Source organism: Phyllobates terribilis, unplaced genomic scaffold, assembly GCF_046119375.1.
Source record: "Phyllobates terribilis strain yellow unplaced genomic scaffold, ASM4611937v1 Scaffold_393__1_contigs__length_1774422, whole genome shotgun sequence".
Lineage (NCBI taxonomy): Eukaryota > Metazoa > Chordata > Amphibia > Anura > Dendrobatidae > Phyllobates > Phyllobates terribilis.
Genome location: NW_027363153.1, coordinates 665,761 through 690,311, shown reverse-complemented (window position 1 = coordinate 690,311; position 24,551 = coordinate 665,761). Strand labels below are relative to the sequence as shown.

Here is a 24,551-nt window from a genome sequence, read left to right as displayed (position 1 = left end):
TTTTTTGGTTTGCTACAATGCCTTTTCTGAAACGTTGTCTCCTTCTGCTGGAACACTGACTTCTTTCATTTAATGCCTGCAGACTATAAAAGAGAACCCAACCCAAAAAGTTTGGTTGATTAGTCTGTGGCATTCTGTTAAACTGTTGCTTATGGCGGTCTCTGTGAGCTTCTCAGCGACATTCAGCCAGCCAGGTATCCTGCCTGCAGTAGATGGAATGTGGCAATGGAACGCTGGCTGCGCGTGTCATAATAGGCTCTGAGCCTTTATATACCTGTGCACAGCAGCAGCCACCTTCAGTCTGCTGCTGGACAGCCAGCAGCAGCAGCAGCAGCAGGAGAGGTATGTAATCAGGAGCCCTCCTGCTAAGGGTAGACAGCTGCTCGTTCCACCCCACCCCCCGCCTTAATTGGTTCTCCTCCCTTCCAACGGTGTTGAGGCGGGTGGGAACAGCAGGGGGTGAAGGTGCTGTGTTTAAAGAGGTGGAGTTATGCAGATCTAAAACGCGTGGATTGCAGCAGCAGCAAGCCGAAAAGTGCAGGCATGTAAGGGATCTAGAGGTTGACAACATGTCTTCTTAACGGGAGTCCAGGAGCTCATCTCCACAAATGGACTTTTCAGGATCCTTGGGTGGCTCCGTAGTTTGAAACCAATTCTGGTTATCGCTTCTCGGCCTTTTGGCTAAGATCAAGTGTAGTATCTGTTCTTATCAGTTTAATATCTGATACGTCCCCTATCTGGGGACCATATATTAAATGGATTTTTAGAACAGGGAGATGGAAAAAGAGCTTGCTCTGTCCACTCCACGCATTGACCTGGTATTGCAGTATCTCCAGGACCGGTGCACCCCTTCTTTAATGCAGTTTCTAAAATCAGAAAGAATTGAATTCAATGTTTTTTGTTCATTTTGCTTGTTTGTCGGATTTTGGGATGGACTCTTTGGCTTTGCTTTTCTTCTCCTCATTGGATTTTTCATGTTCAAAGTTGCAGAAGCCAGATTACAAGCTCATTTTGGTTCAACTTCAGCAACTGTGCATTGCATTGCCATGTAATGTGATGCAATGCTATCTTTCTAGCTCTCCCTTTTTACTTCCTTTTGGATAAACAGACATATTAGGCAAGCATTTTGGAGCTTTCACCTAAATAACTACAGGTGGTGAGATAAGCTGCACAATATAATTGACCTTTCAGTATATTGTTGCACACACACCATCTATTTAGCAAATGCCCTTGTTATCAACAGCAGCCTTTTAAACTCACCTGAGCTAACAGGTATGTGCGCTGGTTACTCTGCTGCGCTTAAAATTTCTTTTTTGGTTTGCTACAATGCCTTTTCTGAAACGTTGTCTCCTTCTGCTGGAACACTGACTTCTTTCATTTAATGCCTGCAGACTATACAAGAGAACCCAACCCAAAAAGTTTGGTTGATTAGTCTGTGGCATTCTGTTAAACTGTTGCTTATGGCGGTCTCTGTGAGCTTCTCAGCGACATTCAGCCAGCCAGGTATCCTGCCTGCAGTAGATGGAATGTGGCAATGGAACGCTGGCTGCGCGTGTCATAATAGGCTCTGAGCCTTTATATACCTGTGCACAGCAGCAGCCACCTTCAGTCTGCTGCTGGACAGCCAGCAGCAGCAGCAGCAGGAGAGGTATGTAATCAGGAGCCCTCCTGCTAAGGGTAGACAGCTGCTCGTTCCACCCCACCCCCCGCCTTAATTGGTTCTCCTCCCTTCCAACGGTGTTGAGGCGGGTGGGAACAGCAGGGGGTGAAGGTGCTGTGTTTAAAGAGGTGGAGTTATGCAGATCTAAAACGCGTGGATTGCAGCAGCAGCAAGCCGAAAAGTGCAGGCATGTAAGGGATCTAGAGGTTGACAACATGTCTTCTTAACGGGAGTCCAGGAGCTCATCTCCACAAATGGACTTTTCAGGATCCTTGGGTGGCTCCGTAGTTTGAAACCAATTCTGGTTATCGCTTCTCGGCCTTTTGGCTAAGATCAAGTGTAGTATCTGTTCTTATCAGTTTAATATCTGATACGTCCCCTATCTGGGGACCATATATTAAATGGATTTTTAGAACAGGGAGATGGAAAAAGAGCTTGCTCTGTCCACTCCACGCATTGACCTGGTATTGCAGTATCTCCAGGACCGGTGCACCCCTTCTTTAATGCAGTTTCTAAAATCAGAAAGAATTGAATTCAATGTTTTTTGTTCATTTTGCTTGTTTGTCGGATTTTGGGATGGACTCTTTGGCTTTGCTTTTCTTCTCCTCATTGGATTTTTCATGTTCAAAGTTGCAGAAGCCAGATTACAAGCTCATTTTGGTTCAACTTCAGCAACTGTGCATTGCATTGCCATGTAATGTGATGCAATGCTATCTTTCTAGCTCTCCCTTTTTACTTCCTTTTGGATAAACAGACATATTAGGCAAGCATTTTGGAGCTTTCACCTAAATAACTACAGGTGGTGAGATAAGCTGCACAATATAATTGACCTTTCAGTATATTGTTGCACACACACCATCTATTTAGCAAATGCCCTTGTTATCAACAGCAGCCTTTTAAACTCACCTGAGCTAACAGGTATGTGCGCTGGTTACTCTGCTGCGCTTAAAATTTCTTTTTTGGTTTGCTACAATGCCTTTTCTGAAACGTTGTCTCCTTCTGCTGGAACACTGACTTCTTTCATTTAATGCCTGCAGACTATAAAAGAGAACCCAACCCAAAAAGTTTGGTTGATTAGTCTGTGGCATTCTGTTAAACTGTTGCTTATGGCGGTCTCTGTGAGCTTCTCAGCGACATTCAGCCAGCCAGGTATCCTGCCTGCAGTAGATGGAATGTGGCAATGGAACGCTGGCTGCGCGTGTCATAATAGGCTCTGAGCCTTTATATACCTGTGCACAGCAGCAGCCACCTTCAGTCTGCTGCTGGACAGCCAGCAGCAGCAGCAGCAGGAGAGGTATGTAATCAGGAGCCCTCCTGCTAAGGGTAGACAGCTGCTCGTTCCACCCCACCCCCCGCCTTAATTGGTTCTCCTCCCTTCCAACGGTGTTAAGGCGGGTGGGAACAGCAGGGGGTGAAGGTGCTGTGTTTAAAGAGGTGGAGTTATGCAGATCTAAAACGCGTGGATTGCAGCAGCAGCAAGCCGAAAAGTGCAGGCATGTAAGGGATCTAGAGGTTGACAACATGTCTTCTTAACGGGAGTCCAGGAGCTCATCTCCACAAATGGACTTTTCAGGATCCTTGGGTGGCTCCGTAGTTTGAAACCAATTCTGGTTATCGCTTCTCGGCCTTTTGGCTAAGATCAAGTGTAGTATCTGTTCTTATCAGTTTAATATCTGATACGTCCCCTATCTGGGGACCATATATTAAATGGATTTTTAGAACAGGGAGATGGAAAAAGAGCTTGCTCTGTCCACTCCACGCATTGACCTGGTATTGCAGTATCTCCAGGACCGGTGCACCCCTTCTTTAATGCAGTTTCTAAAATCAGAAAGAATTGAATTCAATGTTTTTTGTTCATTTTGCTTGTTTGTCGGATTTTGGGATGGACTCTTTGGCTTTGCTTTTCTTCTCCTCATTGGATTTTTCATGTTCAAAGTTGCAGAAGCCAGATTACAAGCTCATTTTGGTTCAACTTCAGCAACTGTGCATTGCATTGCCATGTAATGTGATGCAATGCTATCTTTCTAGCTCTCCCTTTTTACTTCCTTTTGGATAAACAGACATATTAGGCAAGCATTTTGGAGCTTTCACCTAAATAACTACAGGTGGTGAGATAAGCTGCACAATATAATTGACCTTTCAGTATATTGTTGCACACACACCATCTATTTAGCAAATGCCCTTGTTATCAACAGCAGCCTTTTAAACTCACCTGAGCTAACAGGTATGTGCGCTGGTTACTCTGCTGCGCTTAAAATTTCTTTTTTGGTTTGCTACAATGCCTTTTCTGAAACGTTGTCTCCTTCTGCTGGAACACTGACTTCTTTCATTTAATGCCTGCAGACTATAAAAGAGAACCCAACCCAAAAAGTTTGGTTGATTAGTCTGTGGCATTCTGTTAAACTGTTGCTTATGGTGGTCTCTGTGAGCTTCTCAGCGACATTCAGCCAGCCAGGTATCCTGCCTGCAGTAGATGGAATGTGGCAATGGAACGCTGGCTGCGCGTGTCATAATAGGCTCTGAGCCTTTATATACCTGTGCACAGCAGCAGCCACCTTCAGTCTGCTGCTGGACAGCCAGCAGCAGCAGCAGCAGGAGAGGTATGTAATCAGGTGCCCTCCTGCTAAGGGTAGACAGCTGCTCGTTCCACTCCACCCCCCGCCTTAATTGGTTCTCCTCCCTTCCAACGGTGTTGAGGCGGGTGGGAACAGCAGGGGGTGAAGGTGCTGTGTTTAAAGAGGTGGAGTTATGCAGATCTAAAACGCGTGGATTGCAGCAGCAGCAAGCCGAAAAGTGCAGGCATGTAAGGGATCTAGAGGTTGACAACATGTCTTCTTAACGGGAGTCCAGGAGCTCATCTCCACAAATGGACTTTTCAGGATCCTTGGGTGGCTCCGTAGTTTGAAACCAATTCTGGTTATCGCTTCTCGGCCTTTTGGCTTAGATCTTGTATCTGGTCAGAAGGATCCTATAGTGTCTCCCCCTCGGCCTTGCAGCATCGCCACTTAGGTGGCTTAAGCTGCCTGCTGCTATTGGGGGGGGTCCAGAGGAAACGAGAGGTGATAATGGGCGTCAAGATTCGCTATGCCGGGACCGATGATATTCGGGTCAAAAATGCTTTTCGCATTGATATTGAGGAGTCGAGGAGGAATTTCTTTAACCTGCAGTTCTTGGTGGAAGTCGTCATCTTCAAGATTTTGAATGTTGGTCGTGGAGACATCATTTGCCTACAGGAGTTCCCAAAGAATGGCCGGTACGTTTTAGTCCTTGATCGTATGGCAGCTTGCCAGAATCTTTTCAAGACTCTAAAGGATCAGCAAGCCTTGGATCATCCGGCTCTTGATGGGCTTACATTTACGGTATTGTATACTAAGGGGGAAGTGCCAGTTGTTGTGTTTATGCACAACCCCCTTGTGGATGTGGAGGACATTACTAGATTCCTGAACCGTCATTGCAGCTATGTGTCCTACTCACACAAGGTGAGGAATGAGGTGGGCTTGTGGACTGGCAAACACAAGTTTTTTGTACGGTTCCAGGAGGACCCCCAGGGACCTGGGGGTATCCACTACCCTCCCCTCAGTTTTGCCATCGGGAGGGATAGAGGGTATATGTATTTTCCTGGTGCTCCGCGGTTTTGCAGGAAGTGTAAATCCTTTGGACACTACCAAGAGGACTGCACGGTGGAGAAGTTTTGTGGGAAATGCAATAAAGAGGGTCATCTGGCAATGGAGTGTACTAACTCCATGGTTTGTAATGCATGTGGCGAGGAGGGACACGCTTTCAAGGACTGTCCCCATCGTTCCAGGTCATATGCAGAGGCCGTGTCCCCACGTCCTACTACTGCCGCCACTATTGGTGAGGCGATCGAGGCAGTAAGGGACTTCATGGAAGAGATGGAGCAAGCACCCGATCCTGCTGGTGGAAGCGCTGTTGAGATAGAGCCTGCAGATATGTCAATTCTGCTTGATGTGAGTGGTGAGGGAGAAGTGAGCGGTTCACTCTCCACAACGCCGGTGTTGGCTTTGGAAAGCTCAGAGGCAATTCATGAAGGTGGTGGTGGCCAGGGTGACTTCACCGGGGCTGTGGTGAGGCCCCCTGATGAGGACTCTGATGTGTCTTCTGCAAAGAAGTTCCGGCCAGATTTTTCACCTGCCAGTATTGGGAGCATCAGCCCCTTAAGTGATAGGAGCTATCCCGAGAGCTACAGTGCCTCTCCTAGGAGGTCTTTTTTGGAGGAGGCGGCCAGCATTCTCTGCTTAACATCAGGAATCGAGTTTCAAGACGAGAAAGGTTGACTCTTCGGTGGGGGGTATGTTCTTTTTTACCGAATATGGTTAAAAAATGGGCTCCAACATGGGCTGTAGTGTACTGTCAATAAATGTAAGGCTTATAAAATCTAAGCCTAGAAGATTGGCTATACTGGAAGAACTAAAAAATCTTGGAGCAAATATTTACTGTCTGCAAGAGTGCGGAATTGAAGAGTCACCTCCTGAAAAGGACTGGGTATATGGGCATAGCATTTGGTCAGGTTCAATGACAAACAAAAATGATGGTGTGGGGATTTTGTTGGGGAATAGGGATTTAAGTTTTGAAAATTATATGGTGGTGGAGCCAGGTCGTTGTATAATGGCAGTGGTTAAGGGGAGAGGGTGGAGGGTGAAAATTGTTAACGTGTATTGTCCAATTAACAAAGGGGATAGGTTAGCACTATTAGAGAAAATACGTTTATTTTTGCCTGGAAGGATTCCAATATTATTAGTTGGTGATTTCAATTGTGTTTCTGAAGGGGAAATTGATGTCACAGGTAAGGTCCTTAATCAAATTACATCTGATTTTTCTTTTTTAGATGCAGCGGAATTTTTGAGTAAGCCACCACCGGCCACATATAGAGCTGATAGGGGAGGAATAGTGTCCAGGATTGACCGCATGCTGTATACAAATAGAGGTTTGGTGTGTAAATTTTTTAAACAGCATGTTTTTTCTTTCACAGACCATGAATGTTTGTGGGGTATGTTTGAAGGTGATAAAAAAATGGTGCATGGTGTTGGGGTATGGAAGCTAAATGTTAGGTTGTTAGAGGATGTTAGGGTTATGAGAGACTTCGAAAGTAAGTATGAATGGTGGAGGTCTAGGAAAAATAATTTTGTGGATGTGACTGTATGGTGGGATTGGGTGAAAGTGGAAATTAAGAATTTTTTTAGGAGGTGGGGTTATAAAAAAGCAGCAATTGAAAGAGGCAGATTTAAAGATTTAAATATGAGGATTGAGTGGTTACATAAAATGAGTATGAAAGGAATTGATGTTAGTGATCAACTCAGAGGAGCGAGAGATGAGATGAAGCGTGTTTTGGAAAAGCGTGGGAAGGAAATTATTTTTAGGACGAGAGTTGAGCATTTGGATATGGATGAGAAGTGTACGAGGTACTTTTTTAAAAAAATGTGCAGTAAAAAAGATGAGTTGGATGAGGTTGTAAATGATAATGGTATGACTGTGGTTGGAAGGGAAGTGTTGGATGAGGTACATAGTTTCTATAGTAGTTTATTTGAGTCTAAATGGGTGGATGGGGGTTTGAAAGAGCATGTGTTAGGTATGTTGGAGAGTCAGCTTGAAGCAGGGGAACGTGAATGTTTGAGTGAGGATATTGTTTTTGATGAGGTCAAAAAGGCGGTGGATGGTGCGAAAAAGAATAAAACACCTGGGAAAGATGGGTTGCCTGTGGAGTTTTATGTAAAAGCATGGGATGTGATTGGTGTTGATTTTGTGGAGGTATGTCAATATATGTGGATGAATGGTGTACTTTGTAATTCCATGAAAGAAGGAGTAGTTGTTTTACTATGTAAGAAGGGTGAGAAAAAGAATTTGCGTAATTGGAGGCCGATTACATTACTCAATGCAGATTATAAAGTCTTTAGCAAAATTCTGGCTAACCGTATGCGTGGGGTGATTGGAAGTGTGGTTGGTGATGATCAAGTGTGCGCGGTGCCAGGTAGGTGTATGACTGATAACCTCTTGTTGTTGCGGGACGTAATTGGAGATTGTATGTTTAGGAAGGGGAAATGTATGGTTTTTTGTGTGGATTTTGAGAAAGCTTTTGATAGAGTGTCGCATGCGTTTATGTTTGAGGTGTTAGTTAGGATGGGTTTTCCTAGTGTTTTTGTGAATGCCATAAGGTGTTTGTATGATGGTGTGGTGAGTGAAGTGTTACTGAATGGATGTTTGAGTGAGAAGGTGTGCATAAAATCAGGGGTCAGGCAGGGGTGTCCGTTGTCCCCTGTCCTGTTTATAAGTGTGATTGAGCCCCTGTTGTGCATGATTCGGAAAGAGAAAGTGATGAATGGTCTTCTGATCCCAGGGAGTGGTGGAAAGACTGTAAAGGTAATGGGGTATATGGACGATGTTGTTGTGGTGAGTGATAATATGGCTGCTATGAATCGAGCAAGGTTGCTTTTAGATTTCTTTTGTGGTGCATCTGGTTTTAGGGTGAATTGGGGGAAGTGTAGCTTTAAGTGTTTCGGGGATTCGAGTGTTAGGATGGATGGTGTGATATGTGAAGAAGGTGCTATTAAGGTTTTGGGGGTGTGGTTTAACAAAGATCTGAAAGGGAATGAGAGTTGGGATGAATGCGGTAAGAGGATTGAACAGAAGTTAAATTTTTGGAGGTTGTGGGACTTGACATTGTCAGGCAAAGTCCTTATTATTAAGTCAGTGATTCTTCCTATGTTACTTTTTGTGTCAGTGGTTTTTCCAGCCCCTTATAGGGGTTTTAGGCGGATTGAGAAGCTAATTTTTACGTTTTATTTGGGAAGTAAGATGGAAAAACTTAAAAGGGAATATTTGTGTAAGTTACGTGAACATGGGGGAATGGATTTCCCAAATTTTGAATTTTGTCTTGGTTTAAATTATATTAAAACAGTGGTTGTTCTGTTAGGTAGGGATAACAAGACGGCTTTTATGATTAAATATATGGCTGGATGGATGTTGTTTGGGTTGAAATGGATGAGAAGGGATGCAAGAGTGCCTGTTTCGTTTAAATGTCCAGTGTGGTATGAGTTTGTTGAAAAATTTGTTGTCAAGCATGATTTGTTGGATGTTCCTATGGGTGATTTCAAAGTGATAAGGAATGTAAGGAGAAGGATGCGTGTTAGAGAGTTTGAATGTAACATTAGGGGCTTGAGATCGAGTGAAGCGTTGTGTGTATGGAGGAACCTGAGTATAAAAGGAATATCGAATAGGCAGCGTGATATCGTATGGATGAGTTTGCATGAGATTTTGCCTGTGAGAGAGGTACAGAAGAGGAGGGATCTGATTAGAACAGAGGTATGTCCGAGGGATGGATGTGGGGCGAGTGAAACTGTTATGCATTTGGTTTGGAATTGTGATTATGCTCAGAGTGTTTGGAAGGGAGTGGGTGGTTTATGCAAGGAACTAGCGGGCGTGAATTTTATAAATTGGAGAGTGGTAATGTTTGGGATGGGTGCAAGTAGCCGGGTGAAAGAGAGATTGTTGTGGTTGATAATGGCATGTGTAATAGAAAGTCTGTGGGACGTTAGGAATTTGTGTTTATTTAAAAGGAAAATAATCTCAGTTAATATTTGTGTTAGGATGGTTTTGTCAAGGTTATACATAGTTTATTTATGGGACAGCCGTGGCGGTGGTGGCTCTGATTCAGAAGGTTTTTGGAAAGTCAAAAAATGGAGGTCACTGGTAAAGTACCAGTAAGTCCTTGTTTAAGTGTTGTGATCTGTCTTTTTTTATGATAATGGTATGTTTTATAGTTTTTTTGTCCATTCAAAAGGTATTACAACTGTTTCAGTATAAAGTTATAAATATGAAATAAAGAAAGTACCATTATGATGTAAGACTGGGCAACGTAGTATGAGTTTTTATACTATTGATTGTTGCTTGAAAAATTTTACTGAATGGTATAAAAAAAAAAAAAAAAAAAAATCTGTTCTTATCAGTTTAATATCTGATACGTCCCCTATCTGGGGACCATATATTAAATGGATTTTTAGAACAGGGAGATGGAAAAAGAGCTTGCTCTGTCCACTCCACGCATTGACCTGGTATTGCAGTATCTCCAGGACCGGTGCACCCCTTCTTTAATGCAGTTTCTAAAATCAGAAAGAATTGAATTCAATGTTTTTTGTTCATTTTGCTTGTTTGTCGGATTTTGGGATGGACTCTTTGGCTTTGCTTTTCTTCTCCTCATTGGATTTTTCATGTTCAAAGTTGCAGAAGCCAGATTACAAGCTCATTTTGGTTCAACTTCAGCAACTGTGCATTGCATTGCCATGTAATGTGATGCAATGCTATCTTTCTAGCTCTCCCTTTTTACTTCCTTTTGGATAAACAGACATATTAGGCAAGCATTTTGGAGCTTTCACCTAAATAACTACAGGTGGTGAGATAAGCTGCACAATATAATTGACCTTTCAGTATATTGTTGCACACACACCATCTATTTAGCAAATGCCCTTGTTATCAACAGCAGCCTTTTAAACTCACCTGAGCTAACAGGTATGTGCGCTGGTTACTCTGCTGCGCTTAAAATTTCTTTTTTGGTTTGCTACAATGCCTTTTCTGAAACGTTGTCTCCTTCTGCTGGAACACTGACTTCTTTCATTTAATGCCTGCAGACTATAAAAGAGAACCCAACCCAAAAAGTTTGGTTGATTAGTCTGTGGCATTCTGTTAAACTGTTGCTTATGGCGGTCTCTGTGAGCTTCTCAGCGACATTCAGCCAGCCAGGTATCCTGCCTGCAGTAGATGGAATGTGGCAATGGAACGCTGGCTGCGCGTGTCATAATAGGCTCTGAGCCTTTATATACCTGTGCACAGCAGCAGCCACCTTCAGTCTGCTGCTGGACAGCCAGCAGCAGCAGCAGCAGGAGAGGTATGTAATCAGGAGCCCTCCTGCTAAGGGTAGACAGCTGCTCGTTCCACCCCACCCCCCGCCTTAATTGGTTCTCCTCCCTTCCAACGGTGTTGAGGCGGGTGGGAACAGCAGGGGGTGAAGGTGCTGTGTTTAAAGAGGTGGAGTTATGCAGATCTAAAACGCGTGGATTGCAGCAGCAGCAAGCCGAAAAGTGCAGGCATGTAAGGGATCTAGAGGTTGACAACATGTCTTCTTAACGGGAGTCCAGGAGCTCATCTCCACAAATGGACTTTTCAGGATCCTTGGGTGGCTCCGTAGTTTGAAACCAATTCTGGTTATCGCTTCTCGGCCTTTTGGCTAAGATCAAGTGTAGTATCTGTTCTTATCAGTTTAATATCTGATACGTCCCCTATCTGGGGACCATATATTAAATGGATTTTTAGAACAGGGAGATGGAAAAAGAGCTTGCTCTGTCCACTCCACGCATTGACCTGGTATTGCAGTATCTCCAGGACCGGTGCACCCCTTCTTTAATGCAGTTTCTAAAATCAGAAAGAATTGAATTCAATGTTTTTTGTTCATTTTGCTTGTTTGTCGGATTTTGGGATGGACTCTTTGGCTTTGCTTTTCTTCTCCTCATTGGATTTTTCATGTTCAAAGTTGCAGAAGCCAGATTACAAGCTCATTTTGGTTCAACTTCAGCAACTGTGCATTGCATTGCCATGTAATGTGATGCAATGCTATCTTTCTAGCTCTCCCTTTTTACTTCCTTTTGGATAAACAGACATATTAGGCAAGCATTTTGGAGCTTTCACCTAAATAACTACAGGTGGTGAGATAAGCTGCACAATATAATTGACCTTTCAGTATATTGTTGCACACACACCATCTATTTAGCAAATGCCCTTGTTATCAACAGCAGCCTTTTAAACTCACCTGAGCTAACAGGTATGTGCGCTGGTTACTCTGCTGCGCTTAAAATTTCTTTTTTGGTTTGCTACAATGCCTTTTCTGAAACGTTGTCTCCTTCTGCTGGAACACTGACTTCTTTCATTTAATGCCTGCAGACTATAAAAGAGAACCCAACCCAAAAAGTTTGGTTGATTAGTCTGTGGCATTCTGTTAAACTGTTGCTTATGGCGGTCTCTGTGAGCTTCTCAGCGACATTCAGCCAGCCAGGTATCCTGCCTGCAGTAGATGGAATGTGGCAATGGAACGCTGGCTGCGCGTGTCATAATAGGCTCTGAGCCTTTATATACCTGTGCACAGCAGCAGCCACCTTCAGTCTGCTGCTGGACAGCCAGCAGCAGCAGCAGCAGGAGAGGTATGTAATCAGGAGCCCTCCTGCTAAGGGTAGACAGCTGCTCGTTCCACCCCACCCCCCGCCTTAATTGGTTCTCCTCCCTTCCAACGGTGTTGAGGCGGGTGGGAACAGCAGGGGGTGAAGGTGCTGTGTTTAAAGAGGTGGAGTTATGCAGATCTAAAACGCGTGGATTGCAGCAGCAGCAAGCCGAAAAGTGCAGGCATGTAAGGGATCTAGAGGTTGACAACATGTCTTCTTAACGGGAGTCCAGGAGCTCATCTCCACAAATGGACTTTTCAGGATCCTTGGGTGGCTCCGTAGTTTGAAACCAATTCTGGTTATCGCTTCTCGGCCTTTTGGCTAAGATCAAGTGTAGTATCTTTCGAAAAGGCGGTTTTGGATGTTGGCTGCCCTAGTAGATTGATACATTATGCACACTGGGGTTTAGGCGCTTGTTAGTACGCCAGGTGGCTAATATAGTCATCTGGTGGAAAGCATGGCCCCCCAGGATCGACGCCATTGGGCCGGGGAAGATCGAAAGCCCGAAGTGTGAAGTGCCCCAGGAGTGGTGACCCTGGGGTGCCTCAACTCACTGGGATTGGGAACCCCACTTGAGTTTATGGCACATTTGCACTAGCACTTCAATATTTCTTTCTTCACACACACCCTTATTCCGGGCCTTCTGGCCTTAGGATGGGGAATTTTTCAATTCCCGGTCGAAGGTCCGGGCAGTATTATACTGTGAAACCTTCACTATTTATTTAATTTTTTTGTCACTGTGTGTCCACTTTTTCACGTGTGTCCACGTCCTTACTAGGATTTTGTCGGGATGCGGTTCCATTACGGGTTCCTCTCTTGGCAGGTCTAGGGGGGGAGTGTGTGGCCATCAGGTTCCGCTCCCCCCTGAACCCCCCTGGCTCTCCTCTTTCTGGAGGAGAGCGTTGTTGTCTCCCCTCCTCCGGGAGGGGAGCACAGTCTTTGGCTCCCAGTGCCTTGCTCGGGTGAGAACTCGGGCAGGTGCTGGGGGTAAGATTGGGTCGCCTCTGGCTCCGGCTGGAGGTGGCTATTTGTCCCTGTTCCTCGCTGTGGCCTTCTGGCTCGGAGGGACGGGGAATGGTTTGGGGGACGCTTCTCCTTTTGGAGAGGGTTTCAAGAAGACCAGCATCCTAGTGCACTTTTTTTGTGGCACTTGTCACTTTTTTAAGCGCACTCGGGTTTTGTACACGAATTCGGGCTTTCGAAAAAAAAAAAAAAAAAATCTGTTCTTATCAGTTTAATATCTGATACGTCCCCTATCTGGGGACCATATATTAAATGGATTTTTAGAACAGGGAGATGGAAAAAGAGCTTGCTCTGTCCACTCCACGCATTGACCTGGTATTGCAGTATCTCCAGGACCGGTGCACCCCTTCTTTAATGCAGTTTCTAAAATCAGAAAGAATTGAATTCAATGTTTTTTGTTCATTTTGCTTGTTTGTCGGATTTTGGGATGGACTCTTTGGCTTTGCTTTTCTTCTCCTCATTGGATTTTTCATGTTCAAAGTTGCAGAAGCCAGATTACAAGCTCATTTTGGTTCAACTTCAGCAACTGTGCATTGCATTGCCATGTAATGTGATGCAATGCTATCTTTCTAGCTCTCCCTTTTTACTTCCTTTTGGATAAACAGACATATTAGGCAAGCATTTTGGAGCTTTCACCTAAATAACTACAGGTGGTGAGATAAGCTGCACAATATAATTGACCTTTCAGTATATTGTTGCACACACACCATCTATTTAGCAAATGCCCTTGTTATCAACAGCAGCATTTTAAACTCACCTGAGCTAACAGGTATGTGCGCTGGTTACTCTGCTGCGCTTAAAATTTCTTTTTTGGTTTGCTACAATGCCTTTTCTGAAACGTTGTCTCCTTCTGCTGGAACACTGACTTCTTTCATTTAATGCCTGCAGACTATAAAAGAGAACCCAACCCAAAAAGTTTGGTTGATTAGTCTGTGGCATTCTGTTAAACTGTTGCTTATGGCGGTCTCTGTGAGCTTCTCAGCGACATTCAGCCAGCCAGGTATCCTGCCTGCAGTAGATGGAATGTGGCAATGGAACGCTGGCTGCGCGTGTCATAATAGGCTCTGAGCCTTTATATACCTGTGCACAGCAGCAGCCACCTTCAGTCTGCTGCTGGACAGCCAGCAGCAGCAGCAGCAGGAGAGGTATGTAATCAGGAGCCCTCCTGCTAAGGGTAGACAGCTGCTCGTTCCACCCCACCCCCCGCCTTAATTGGTTCTCCTCCCTTCCAACGGTGTTGAGGCGGGTGGGAACAGCAGGGGGTGAAGGTGCTGTGTTTAAAGAGGTGGAGTTATGCAGATCTAAAATGCGTGGATTGCAGCAGCAGCAAGCCGAAAAGTGCAGGCATGTAAGGGATCTAGAGGTTGACAACATGTCTTCTTAACGGGAGTCCAGGAGCTCATCTCCACAAATGGACTTTTCAGGATCCTTGGGTGGCTCCGTAGTTTGAAACCAATTCTGGTTATCGCTTCTCGGCCTTTTGGCTAAGATCAAGTGTAGTATCTGTTCTTTTAAGAACACAAGAGCTACGATCTACACTTGACGAGAGCGATCGAACTCGGAAGGAGAAGAGCTTCGGAGCCCAGCTGACATCAGAGAACGAAGGCGGATATCGGTGGGAGGAAGAAGCTCTAAAGAATCCAGAAGAAGACGAAGACTCGGAGAAGAATCGGGCTGTCCTGTGGAATCTTCGAGGAAGAAAATCATCGAGACAAAGACCTTTCGGGGAATTTGTCCAGAACACGACGGGAGAAGAATCTGCATAGCTCCACCCATTCCGGGAAGAGTTCCAGATCCAGCTCCAAGAAGTAACTGCAGGAGGAAAGCCATGGCAAGCGCTGCGAGGAAGGCCGAAAAGAAGAGCCTGGAGCTGGGGACAGCCAGGAGGGCCCAGCCAGGAGCCGATTCTGACCCCAAGGACTCTGCCTCCACGACTGGCCAGCAGAAGGGACCCCAGAAGCCCCGCCACGAAGCTCCAGCCCTGGAGCCATGGATGCGGCAGACGGTGGCCCTGAAGCTGAAGGAAGTGGATGGGAGGGTGCCGGACATGTCCTCGGACGTGTTCTGCCAGAAGATGCTGCTGGATCGAGGCTTCTCCAGGTCGGACACCCTCAGCATCCAGACCTTCTTGACGGGGATCTTCTTCGTCACCTTCGCCACTGTGAACACCTGCAGGAGGTTCTGGGAAATGGTAAGCGCAAAAGGACCGGATAATTCTTTCTCTGCCTTTACAGGTAGCTGCCCTATCCAGAGGGATGAAAGGAGGATCACGGTCTCCATGCGCAACCCGCACACCCCAGGCCAAGACATCTGTACCTTCCTGAGACGCTTCTGTTTGGTTGTGAAGGAACCCTCTCACATCCTGAATGGACTCGGCTTCTGGACAGGTAAGTGGTCGGTGACCGTTAGACTTCACAGGGACCTGGCGTACTCAGACGGACTTCGGCACCTGCCCCCGACATTCTCCCTGGGCAACTCCTACGGCCTCATCTATTACCCGGACATGCCGCGGAACTGCAGGAGATGCGGCAAGAACGGCCACGAGATGAAGGACTGCAAGGAGGATGCCTGCAGGATTTGTCGAGTGACGGGACACAGCTCGAAGGACTGCCCGAAGAAGACGTCCTGCAACCTGTGTGGGCTGGCGGCTCATCTGTACAAGGATTGCCCCAGGCGTGAGAGATCCTGGGCATCGGTGGTTGCGACGACCCCAGCTACGGAGGACAAGGCCCCGACGACCAGGCCTGTGAAGGTCAAGGACGCGACGACCAAGGCCCCAGCGGCCAAGGCCGAGACGACCAAGGCCAAAGCGGTCAAGGAGTCGGTGGCCAAAGCCCCAGCGACGGTCCCAGCAGCTCCGAAGCAGAAGAAAAAGTCAAAGGAGGGTAAGAGTTCTGTCACCCCTCTCTCGATCCCTCCCCCTGCCACCCCCGTCCAATCCCCCCCCCACCCCGGCCACCCCTGCTGAGGATTCCACTTCCTCTTCCTCCTTCCCCTACTCCTCAGCAGGTGTCCTTTCCCCTGCCCCGGCAGCCACTCTCCCTCCCCAGACCATGGTAGCGGTGGAATTAACCTTTCCTCCACCCGCCACTATCTATTCCGAGGAGGATTTTCCCCTTCTTGTCTCCCCAGTTCCAACCCGGGGAAAGAGGAAGGTGGAGGACAGCCCTGCTACTGAATCCTCCAAAAAGAAGATTCTGGATTTCGTAGGCGAAAAGGAGGATACCCTCCCTGAGCCAGAAGAGATGGAGCACATGGTTGAGACCCTGGTGGCCGAGCCAGAAGAGGAGGAACTGGTGGTCGCCGAGATTGAGGCCGCGCTGCTTGACCAGATGGAGGAAGAGGGCCTGCTGGTGATCCCGTCACCAGCAGTCAACACCGACGAGGGACCACCCGACCGGAGTGGTAACTAAGGTGTATTGCCTGCGCTAACTTTTTCTTTTTTCCCTACATGATGGCTAATATTAACTTATTTTCCATTAATGTCAGGAGCATCAAGGACAAGTTCAGACGTCAGACTATTTATGCCTTCCTTACTTCCCAGTTGTGTGATGTTTATATGTTGCAGGAATGTTCCCTTCCCTCCTCTAGGTCCTTCAAACATCTGGCCAGGGAGTGGTCCCACGGTCCATCCTACTGGTCCGGTGGGGGTGACTGCAAGTCTGCGGGGGTCGCAATTCTGATCAGGGGGGGCGCATTCACGCTTGAGTCCGTCCAGGAGCTCATCTGCGGCAGGGCTCTTGTTGTAGATGGCAACTGGGCGGGAGAACCTGTCAGGTTCATCAACGTGTATGCGTCCCCACTGAAGAATGAGCGTTTGGAGCTTTTCCAGACCCTGCGGCTTCAGCTTGCCACCACCAGGACCTTAGTGATGGCCGGGGATTTCAACTGCCCCATCGAGGAGGACGGTCGTAGTTCTGGCACATCTGCCAAGTTGGACATCACGTCCAAGCTGCTCATCGAGATGGTAACCGAGGCCTCTCTTCAGGACGTGGTGGGCTCCATGGGGAGAGGCTCCACGAACTATTCGTGGAGCCGACCCGATGGCTCACTCCGCTCCAGGATTGACTTTGTGTTCACCTCTCGGGCAGTCAGGCAGAGTAGGCACTCGATGGTCTCCTGCTTCTTCTCCGACCACAGAGCCATTCACTTACAAGGTGTCCTCGGCGACGGTTTTCCGTCCGGCCCCGGCTCCTGGAAGCTGAATTGTGCTCTGCTGGCTCAGGATGAAGTCGTGGAGGAGCTGAGAGCAGCCTACGCAATGTGGCAGTCCTACAAGGGTAGCTTCCAAACAGTCTCTGATTGGTGGGAATATGTTAAACTTGAGTTTCGCTGTTTCTTTCAGGCCAAGGGTCGACAACAGGAGTGTGAGAAGAGGAGGGACTTCAGAGGGCTGCAGCGCGAGCTGCGGTCGCTGCAGGACCTTCTTCACTGCGGCTGGGACGTGAGGGAGGAGCTGGAGGAGACCAAGAAGAGCCTGAAAAGGCACTTTGAGGAGGAGTCCAAGCGAATCATCTTCCGTTCCAAAGTGGAGAATCTGGAGAAGGGTGAGAAATGTAACTCATTCTTTTTCAGGAAACTTCATGCCGGTCACACGCCCCTGAACGAGCTGCGAGACGAGAGCGGAAACATGCGACGTGGGAAGGAGGACGTGATGAGGGTCGTCAGCGACTTCTACAGCGAACTCTACTCCCACAAGACTACCGACCCCGACGCTGCTGATAAGTTCCTGTCAGGTATCACTAACCATCTTGATCCTGCAGGCACGGCAGCCTTGGACAAACCTCTGATGGTGGGCGAATTGCTCTCTGCCGCTAAATCCTTTAGGACCGGCAGGACCCCGGGCAGTGATGGTCTTCCAGCGGAGCTCTATGTAGCGCTGGGAGACCTCATCTGTCCGGACCTGTTGGACCTGTACGAGGAGATGGTGGTGGAGGGTAGAATGCCTCCATCTTTGAGGGAAGGAATGGTCACGATCCTGTACAAGCGGAAGGGAGAGAGGTGCGACCTGAGGAATTGGCGTCCCATCACTCTGCTCAACGTGGACTACAAGATCCTGGCCAAGACGATGGCGACACGACTTAAGACGGTCATCGGACGGATCATCCACCCGGACCAGACCTGCGGCATCCCTGGACGTCGCATCGCAGACAGCCTCGCTCTCGTGCGGGACACGGTCGAGTACATCAAGGTCCGCCGCGCACACGCGGCCCTGGTCTCCTTAGATCAGGAGAAGGCCTTCGACCGGGTTTCCCACGAGTTCATGGGCCGAGCTCTGCACCGGTTAGGTTTGGGTAACATGTTTTGTTCGTATGTCCGTCTGATGTATTTTGATATCCACAGCTCGGTGTTGGTGAACGGCTGGAAGACTGACCCCTTCCCTGTCCTCTCTGGGGTCAGACAAGGCTGCCCTCTATCACCTCTTCTTTTTGTTTGTGTTATAGAACTCTTCGCAGAGGCTATCCGGCAGAATGGAGAGATCAGAGGGATCACCGCACCGGGTCCGGGACGACACGAGGTCAAGTGCTCGCTCTACATGGACGACGTCACTGTCTTCTGCGCTGATCGTGGTTCAGTCGACGCCCTCGTCCAGACGTGTGAGAGGTTCGGCCGGGCTTCAGGGGCCAAAGTCAACTGCAGGAAGTCGGAAGCCATGCTCTTCGGGGATTGGCAGCCGGCCTCCTCCGCCCCCTTCCCCTTCAACATTCAACCGGATTTCCTCAAGGTGCTGGGAGTCTGGTTCGGGAAGGAAGGAGCGGCCCTCAAGTCCTGGCAAGAACGCTTGGCCAAGGTGAAGCAACGGATCGGACTCTGGAGCCTCAGACACCTCACTTGTGAGGGTAAGGCACTCGTCCTGCGTAATGAGGTCCTGCCCGTCTTGCAGTACACGGCGCAGGCCTGGCCCCCACACGTCACTGTGTGCAGGGCCATTACCAGGACAGTGTTTCACTTTGTCTGGGGATCCAAGATGGACAGAGTCAGGCGGGCCGTCATGTACAAGGAGCCTCGCAAGGGTGGGAAGGGCGTTCCAGATATCCCCACCCTCCTGCGATCCTCTTTTGTGTGTGATTGTGTCCGCCGGACTTTGCAAGTCAAGAATGGCTCCGCGGGCAGGTCCATGTCTCGCTTCTTCCTGCTTCCTCTTTGGAGGCGACTCGGCTGGGACAAGTGGGACAGCTCCTTCCCCTACAACTGGACGACGCCATGGTTCTACGGAGACGTCGTTCGATTTGTGGGGGAGCATCAACTGGAGGGACTCAAGCCCGACTTGTGGAAGCCCAAAACTATCCACAAGCTAATCAGAGCCAAGGATGACGTGGAGAACATCACAGGACTTCACCAGGACACGCTGGAGACTGTGTGGACAAATGTGTCGTCTGACAGGCTGACCAACGGGCACAAGGACTTGTCGTGGATGGCGATTCAGGGCGGACTGCCCGTCCGGTCATTCATGCATGCCCGGAACCTGTGCAAGACCCGGTACTGCCCAAGGTGCCCCTTCGTGGAGGAAACATCTTTGCACACTTTTTGGGACTGCGGATTTGCACAGCGCCTATTGACTGCACTTGAGGACGACCTGAGGAACTCTGTCCCCAGGGCGAGCCTATCGCACCATTCTGTGCTTTACGGACTCTTCCCTGGGGTTCATACCGTCGGAGCCATCCAGGAGGCTTGGCGCCTTATGAACTGCTTCAAGGATGCCCTTTGGGTCGCCAGGAACCGGCTCATCTTGAGGAGGGAGAGGATGTCCATCCAGGACTGCCGCAGGCTGATCCACAGCCTGCTCAGAGACTATTCCATCATGGACGGTCCGGAGGACGAGGACGAGGACTAAACCCCTCCTCCCCCTCTCCCCTTATGTGTCTTGTCTTTCAATAAAGCTTCGGGCCTGTGATTTTCCCCTCCCCATCCCCTTTTTCCCAATCCCCATCCCTTATCACGGTTCGTCGTACTGTATTGATTGACATGCTTTTTCTTTCAGATTGAGTGTTTTGTGTAGCATAGGGGTGTGATGTGTCTAGTTAGTGCGTCGTATCCTCATGCTATGTAAATATGATGTAGAATTCTGTGTGTACTGGGCTGCGGCACTGTACACTGTCTGTTAACTTATTTTTTGTGCTAATAAAAGATATATTCAATCAAAAAAATCTGTTCTTATCAGTTTAATATCTGATACGTCCCCTATCTGGGGACCATATATTAAATGGATTTTTAGAACAGGGAGATGGAAAAAGAGCTTGCTCTGTCCACTCCACGCATTGACCTGGTATTGCAGTATCTCCAGGACCGGTGCACCCCTTCTTTAATGCAGTTTCTAAAATCAGAAAGAATTGAATTCAATGTTTTTTGTTCATTTTGCTTGTTTGTCGGATTTTGGGATGGACTCTTTGGCTTTGCTTTTCTTCTCCTCATTGGATTTTTCATGTTCAAAGTTGCAGAAGCCAGATTACAAGCTCATTTTGGTTCAACTTCAGCAACTGTGCATTGCATTGCCATGTAATGTGATGCAATGCTATCTTTCTAGCTCTCCCTTTTTACTTCCTTTTGGATAAACAGACATATTAGGCAAGCATTTTGGAGCTTTCACCTAAATAACTACAGGTGGTGAGATAAGCTGCACAATATAATTGACCTTTCAGTATATTGTTGCACACACACCATCTATTTAGCAAATGCCCTTGTTATCAACAGCAGCCTTTTAAACTCACCTGAGCTAACAGGTATGTGCGCTGGTTACTCTGCTGCGCTTAAAATTTCTTTTTTGGTTTGCTACAATGCCTTTTCTGAAACGTTGTCTTATTCTGCTGGAACACTGACTTCTTTCATTTAATGCCTGCAGACTATAAAAGAGAACCCAACCCAAAAAGTTTGGTTGATTAGTCTGTGGCATTCTGTTAAACTGTTGCTTATGGCGGTCTCTGTGAGCTTCTCAGCGACATTCAGCCAGCCAGGTATCCTGCCTGCAGTAGATGGAATGTGGCAATGGAACGCTGGCTGCGCGTGTCATAATAGGCTCTGAGCCTTTATATACCTGTGCACAGCAGCAGCCACCTTCAGTCTGCTGCTGGACAGCCAGCAGCAGCAGCAGCAGGAGAGGTATGTAATCAGGAGCCCTCCTGCTAAGGGTAGACAGCTGCTCGTTCCACCCCACCCCCCGCCTTAATTGGTTCTCCTCCCTTCCAACGGTGTTGAGGCGGGTGGGAACAGCAGGGGGTGAAGGTGCTGTGTTTAAAGAGGTGGAGTTATGCAGATCTAAAACGCGTGGATTGCAGCAGCAGCAAGCCGAAAAGTGCAGGCATGTAAGGGATCTAGAGGTTGACAACATGTCTTCTTAACGGGAGTCCAGGAGCTCATCTCCACAAATGGACTTTTCAGGATCCTTGGGTGGCTCCGTAGTTTGAAACCAATTCTGGTTATCGCTTCTCGGCCTTTTGGCTAAGATCAAGTGTAGTATCTGTTCTTATCAGTTTAATATCTGATACGTCCCCTATCTGGGGACCATATATTAAATGGATTTTTAGAACAGGGAGATGGAAAAAGAGCTTGCTCTGTCCACTCCACGCATTGACCTGGTATTGCAGTATCTCCAGGACCGGTGCACCCCTTCTTTAATGCAGTTTCTAAAATCAGAAAGAATTGAATTCAATGTTTTTTGTTCATTTTGCTTGTTTGTCGGATTTTGGGATGGACTCTTTGGCTTTGCTTTTCTTCTCCTCATTGGATTTTTCATGTTCAAAGTTGCAGAAGCCAGATTACAAGCTCATTTTGGTTCAACTTCAGCAACTGTGCATTGCATTGCCATGTAATGTGATGCAATGCTATCTTTCTAGCTCTCCCTTTTTACTTCCTTTTGGATAAACAGACATATTAGGCAAGCATTTTGGAGCTTTCACCTAAATAACTACAGGTGGTGAGATAAGCTGCACAATATAATTGACCTTTCAGTATATTGTTGCACACACACCATCTATTTAGCAAATGCCCTTGTTATCAACAGCAGCCTTTTAAACTCACCTGAGCTAACAGGTATGTGCGCTGGTTACTCTGCTGCGCTTAAAATTTCTTTTTTGGTTTGCTACAATGCCTTTTCTGAAACGTTGTCTCCTTCTGCTGGAACACTGACTTCTTTCATTTAATGCCTGCAGACTATAAAAGAGAACCCAACCCAAAAAGTTTGGTTGATTAGTCTGTGGCATTCTGTTAAACTGTTGCTTATGGCGGTCTCTGTGAGCTTCTCAGCGACATTCAGCCAGCCAGGTATCCTGCCTGCAGTAGATGGAATGTGGCAATGGAACGCTGGCTGCGCGTGTCATAATAGGCTCTGAGCCTTTATATACCTGTGCACAGCAGCAGCCACCTTCAGTCTGCTGCTGGACAGCCAGCAGCAGCAGCAGCAGGAGAGGTATGTAATCAGGAGCCCTCCTGCTAAGGGTAGACAGCTGCTCGTTCCACCCCACCCCCCGCCTTAATTGGTTCTCCTCCCTTCCAACGGTGTTGAGGCGGGTGGGAACAGCAGGGGGTGAAGGTGCTGTGTTTAAAGAGGTGGAGTTATGCAGATCTAAAACGCGTGGATTGCAGCAGCAGCAAGCCGAAAAGTGCAGGCATGTAAGGGATCTAGAGGTTGACAACATGTCTTCTTAACGGGAGTCCAGGAGCTCATCTCCACAAATGGACTTTTCAGGATCCTTGGGTGGCTCCGTAGTTTGAAACCAATTCTGGTTATCGCTTCTCGGCCTTTTGGCTAAGATCAAGTGTAGTATCTGTTCTTATCAGTTTAATATCTGATACGTCCCCTATCTGGGGACCATATATTAAATGGATTTTTAGAACAGGGAGATGGAAAAAGAGCTTGCTCTGTCCACTCCACGCATTGACCTGGTATTGCAGTATCTCCAGGACCGGTGCACCCCTTCTTTAATGCAGTTTCTAAAATCAGAAAGAATTGAATTCAATGTTTTTTGTTCATTTTGCTTGTTTGTCGGATTTTGGGATGGACTCTTTGGCTTTGCTTTTCTTCTCCTCATTGGATTTTTCATGTTCAAAGTTGCAGAAGCCAGATTACAAGCTCATTTTGGTTCAACTTCAGCAACTGTGCATTGCATTGCCATGTAATGTGATGCAATGCTATCTTTCTAGCTCTCCCTTTTTACTTCCTTTTGGATAAACAGACATATTAGGCAAGCATTTTGGAGCTTTCACCTAAATAACTACAGGTGGTGAGATAAGCTGCACAATATAATTGACCTTTCAGTATATTGTTGCACACACACCATCTATTTAGCAAATGCCCTTGTTATCAACAGCAGCCTTTTAAACTCACCTGAGCTAACAGGTATGTGCGCTGGTTACTCTGCTGCGCTTAAAATTTCTTTTTTGGTTTGCTACAATGCCTTTTCTGAAACGTTGTCTCCTTCTGCTGGAACACTGACTTCTTTCATTTAATGCCTGCAGACTATAAAAGAGAACCCAACCCAAAAAGTTTGGTTGATTAGTCTGTGGCATTCTGTTAAACTGTTGCTTATGGCGGTCTCTGTGAGCTTCTCAGCGACATTCAGCCAGCCAGGTATCCTGCCTGCAGTAGATGGAATGTGGCAATGGAACGCTGGCTGCGCGTGTCATAATAGGCTCTGAGCCTTTATATACCTGTGCACAGCAGCAGCCACCTTCAGTCTGCTGCTGGACAGCCAGCAGCAGCAGCAGGAGAGGTATGTAATCAGGAGCCCTCCTGCTAAGGGTAGACAGCTGCTCGTTCCACCCCACCCCCCGCCTTAATTGGTTCTCCTCCCTTCCAACGTTGTTGAGGCGGGTGGGAACAGCAGGGGGTGAAGGTGCTGTGTTTAAAGAGGTGGAGTTATGCAGATCTAAAACGCGTGGATTGCAGCAGCAGCAAGCCGAAAAGTGCAGGCATGTAAGGGATCTAGAGGTTGACAACATGTCTTCTTAACGGGAGTCCAGGAGCTCATCTCCACAAATGGACTTTTCAGGATCCTTGGGTGGCTCCGTAGTTTGAAACCAATTCTGGTTATCGCTTCTCGGCCTTTTGGCTAAGATCAAGTGTAGTATCTGTTCTTATCAGTTTAATATCTGATACGTCCCCTATCTGGGGACCATATATTAAATGGATTTTTAGAACAGGGAGATGGAAAAAGAGCTTGCTCTGTCCACTCCACGCATTGACCTGGTATTGCAGTATCTCCAGGACCGGTGCACCCCTTCTTTAATGCAGTTTCTAAAATCAGAAAGAATTGAATTCAATGTTTTTTGTTCATTTTGCTTGTTTGTCGGATTTTGGGATGGACTCTTTGGCTTTGCTTTTCTTCTCCTCATTGGATTTTTCATGTTCAAAGTTGCAGAAGCCAGATTACAAGCTCATTTTGGTTCAACTTCAGCAACTGTGCATTGCATTGCCATGTAATGTGATGCAATGCTATCTTTCTAGCTCTCCCTTTTTACTTCCTTTTGGATAAACAGACATATTAGGCAAGCATTTTGGAGCTTTCACCTAAATAACTACAGGTGGTGAGATAAGCTGCACAATATAATTGACCTTTCAGTATATTGTTGCACACACACCATCTATTTAGCAAATGCCCTTGTTATCAACAGCAGCCTTTTAAACTCACCTGAGCTAACAGGTATGTGCGCTG

The 24,551-nt window shown here is 47.2% G+C and overlaps 10 non-coding genes and 2 pseudogenes across 10 annotated transcripts; all 12 read left to right on the top strand.

Annotated features, from left to right (window-relative positions):
* Nucleotides 1–661: 661 nt before the first annotated feature.
* On the top strand, nt 662–852 carry LOC141224598 (U2 spliceosomal RNA). Its single transcript, XR_012291934.1, has one exon. It is a non-coding gene; the product is annotated as a U2 spliceosomal RNA (small nuclear RNA).
* A 1,115-nt stretch (nt 853–1,967) lies between these two features.
* LOC141224597 (U2 spliceosomal RNA) lies at nt 1,968–2,158 on the top strand. The gene has a single exon (XR_012291933.1). It is a non-coding gene; the product is annotated as a U2 spliceosomal RNA (small nuclear RNA).
* Nucleotides 2,159–3,273: 1,115 nt separating this feature from the next.
* Nucleotides 3,274–3,464, top strand: LOC141224596 (U2 spliceosomal RNA). The gene has a single exon (XR_012291932.1). It is a non-coding gene; the product is annotated as a U2 spliceosomal RNA (small nuclear RNA).
* Nucleotides 3,465–9,565: 6,101 nt separating this feature from the next.
* LOC141224447 (U2 spliceosomal RNA) lies at nt 9,566–9,760 on the top strand. Its single transcript, XR_012291864.1, has one exon. It is a non-coding gene; the product is annotated as a U2 spliceosomal RNA (small nuclear RNA).
* Nucleotides 9,761–10,875: 1,115 nt separating this feature from the next.
* Nucleotides 10,876–11,066, top strand: LOC141224595 (U2 spliceosomal RNA). Its single transcript, XR_012291931.1, has one exon. It is a non-coding gene; the product is annotated as a U2 spliceosomal RNA (small nuclear RNA).
* Nucleotides 11,067–12,181: 1,115 nt separating this feature from the next.
* On the top strand, nt 12,182–12,273 carry LOC141224563 (U2 spliceosomal RNA; annotated as a pseudogene).
* Nucleotides 12,274–13,069: 796 nt separating this feature from the next.
* On the top strand, nt 13,070–13,252 carry LOC141224498 (U2 spliceosomal RNA). Its single transcript, XR_012291905.1, has one exon. It is a non-coding gene; the product is annotated as a U2 spliceosomal RNA (small nuclear RNA).
* Nucleotides 13,253–14,367: 1,115 nt separating this feature from the next.
* On the top strand, nt 14,368–14,445 carry LOC141224526 (U2 spliceosomal RNA; annotated as a pseudogene).
* A 5,565-nt stretch (nt 14,446–20,010) lies between these two features.
* Nucleotides 20,011–20,204, top strand: LOC141224406 (U2 spliceosomal RNA). The gene has a single exon (XR_012291831.1). It is a non-coding gene; the product is annotated as a U2 spliceosomal RNA (small nuclear RNA).
* A 1,115-nt stretch (nt 20,205–21,319) lies between these two features.
* Nucleotides 21,320–21,510, top strand: LOC141224592 (U2 spliceosomal RNA). Its single transcript, XR_012291929.1, has one exon. It is a non-coding gene; the product is annotated as a U2 spliceosomal RNA (small nuclear RNA).
* A 1,115-nt stretch (nt 21,511–22,625) lies between these two features.
* LOC141224591 (U2 spliceosomal RNA) lies at nt 22,626–22,816 on the top strand. The gene has a single exon (XR_012291928.1). It is a non-coding gene; the product is annotated as a U2 spliceosomal RNA (small nuclear RNA).
* A 1,112-nt stretch (nt 22,817–23,928) lies between these two features.
* LOC141224590 (U2 spliceosomal RNA) lies at nt 23,929–24,119 on the top strand. The gene has a single exon (XR_012291927.1). It is a non-coding gene; the product is annotated as a U2 spliceosomal RNA (small nuclear RNA).
* The last annotated feature ends 432 nt before the right edge of the window (nt 24,120–24,551 follow it).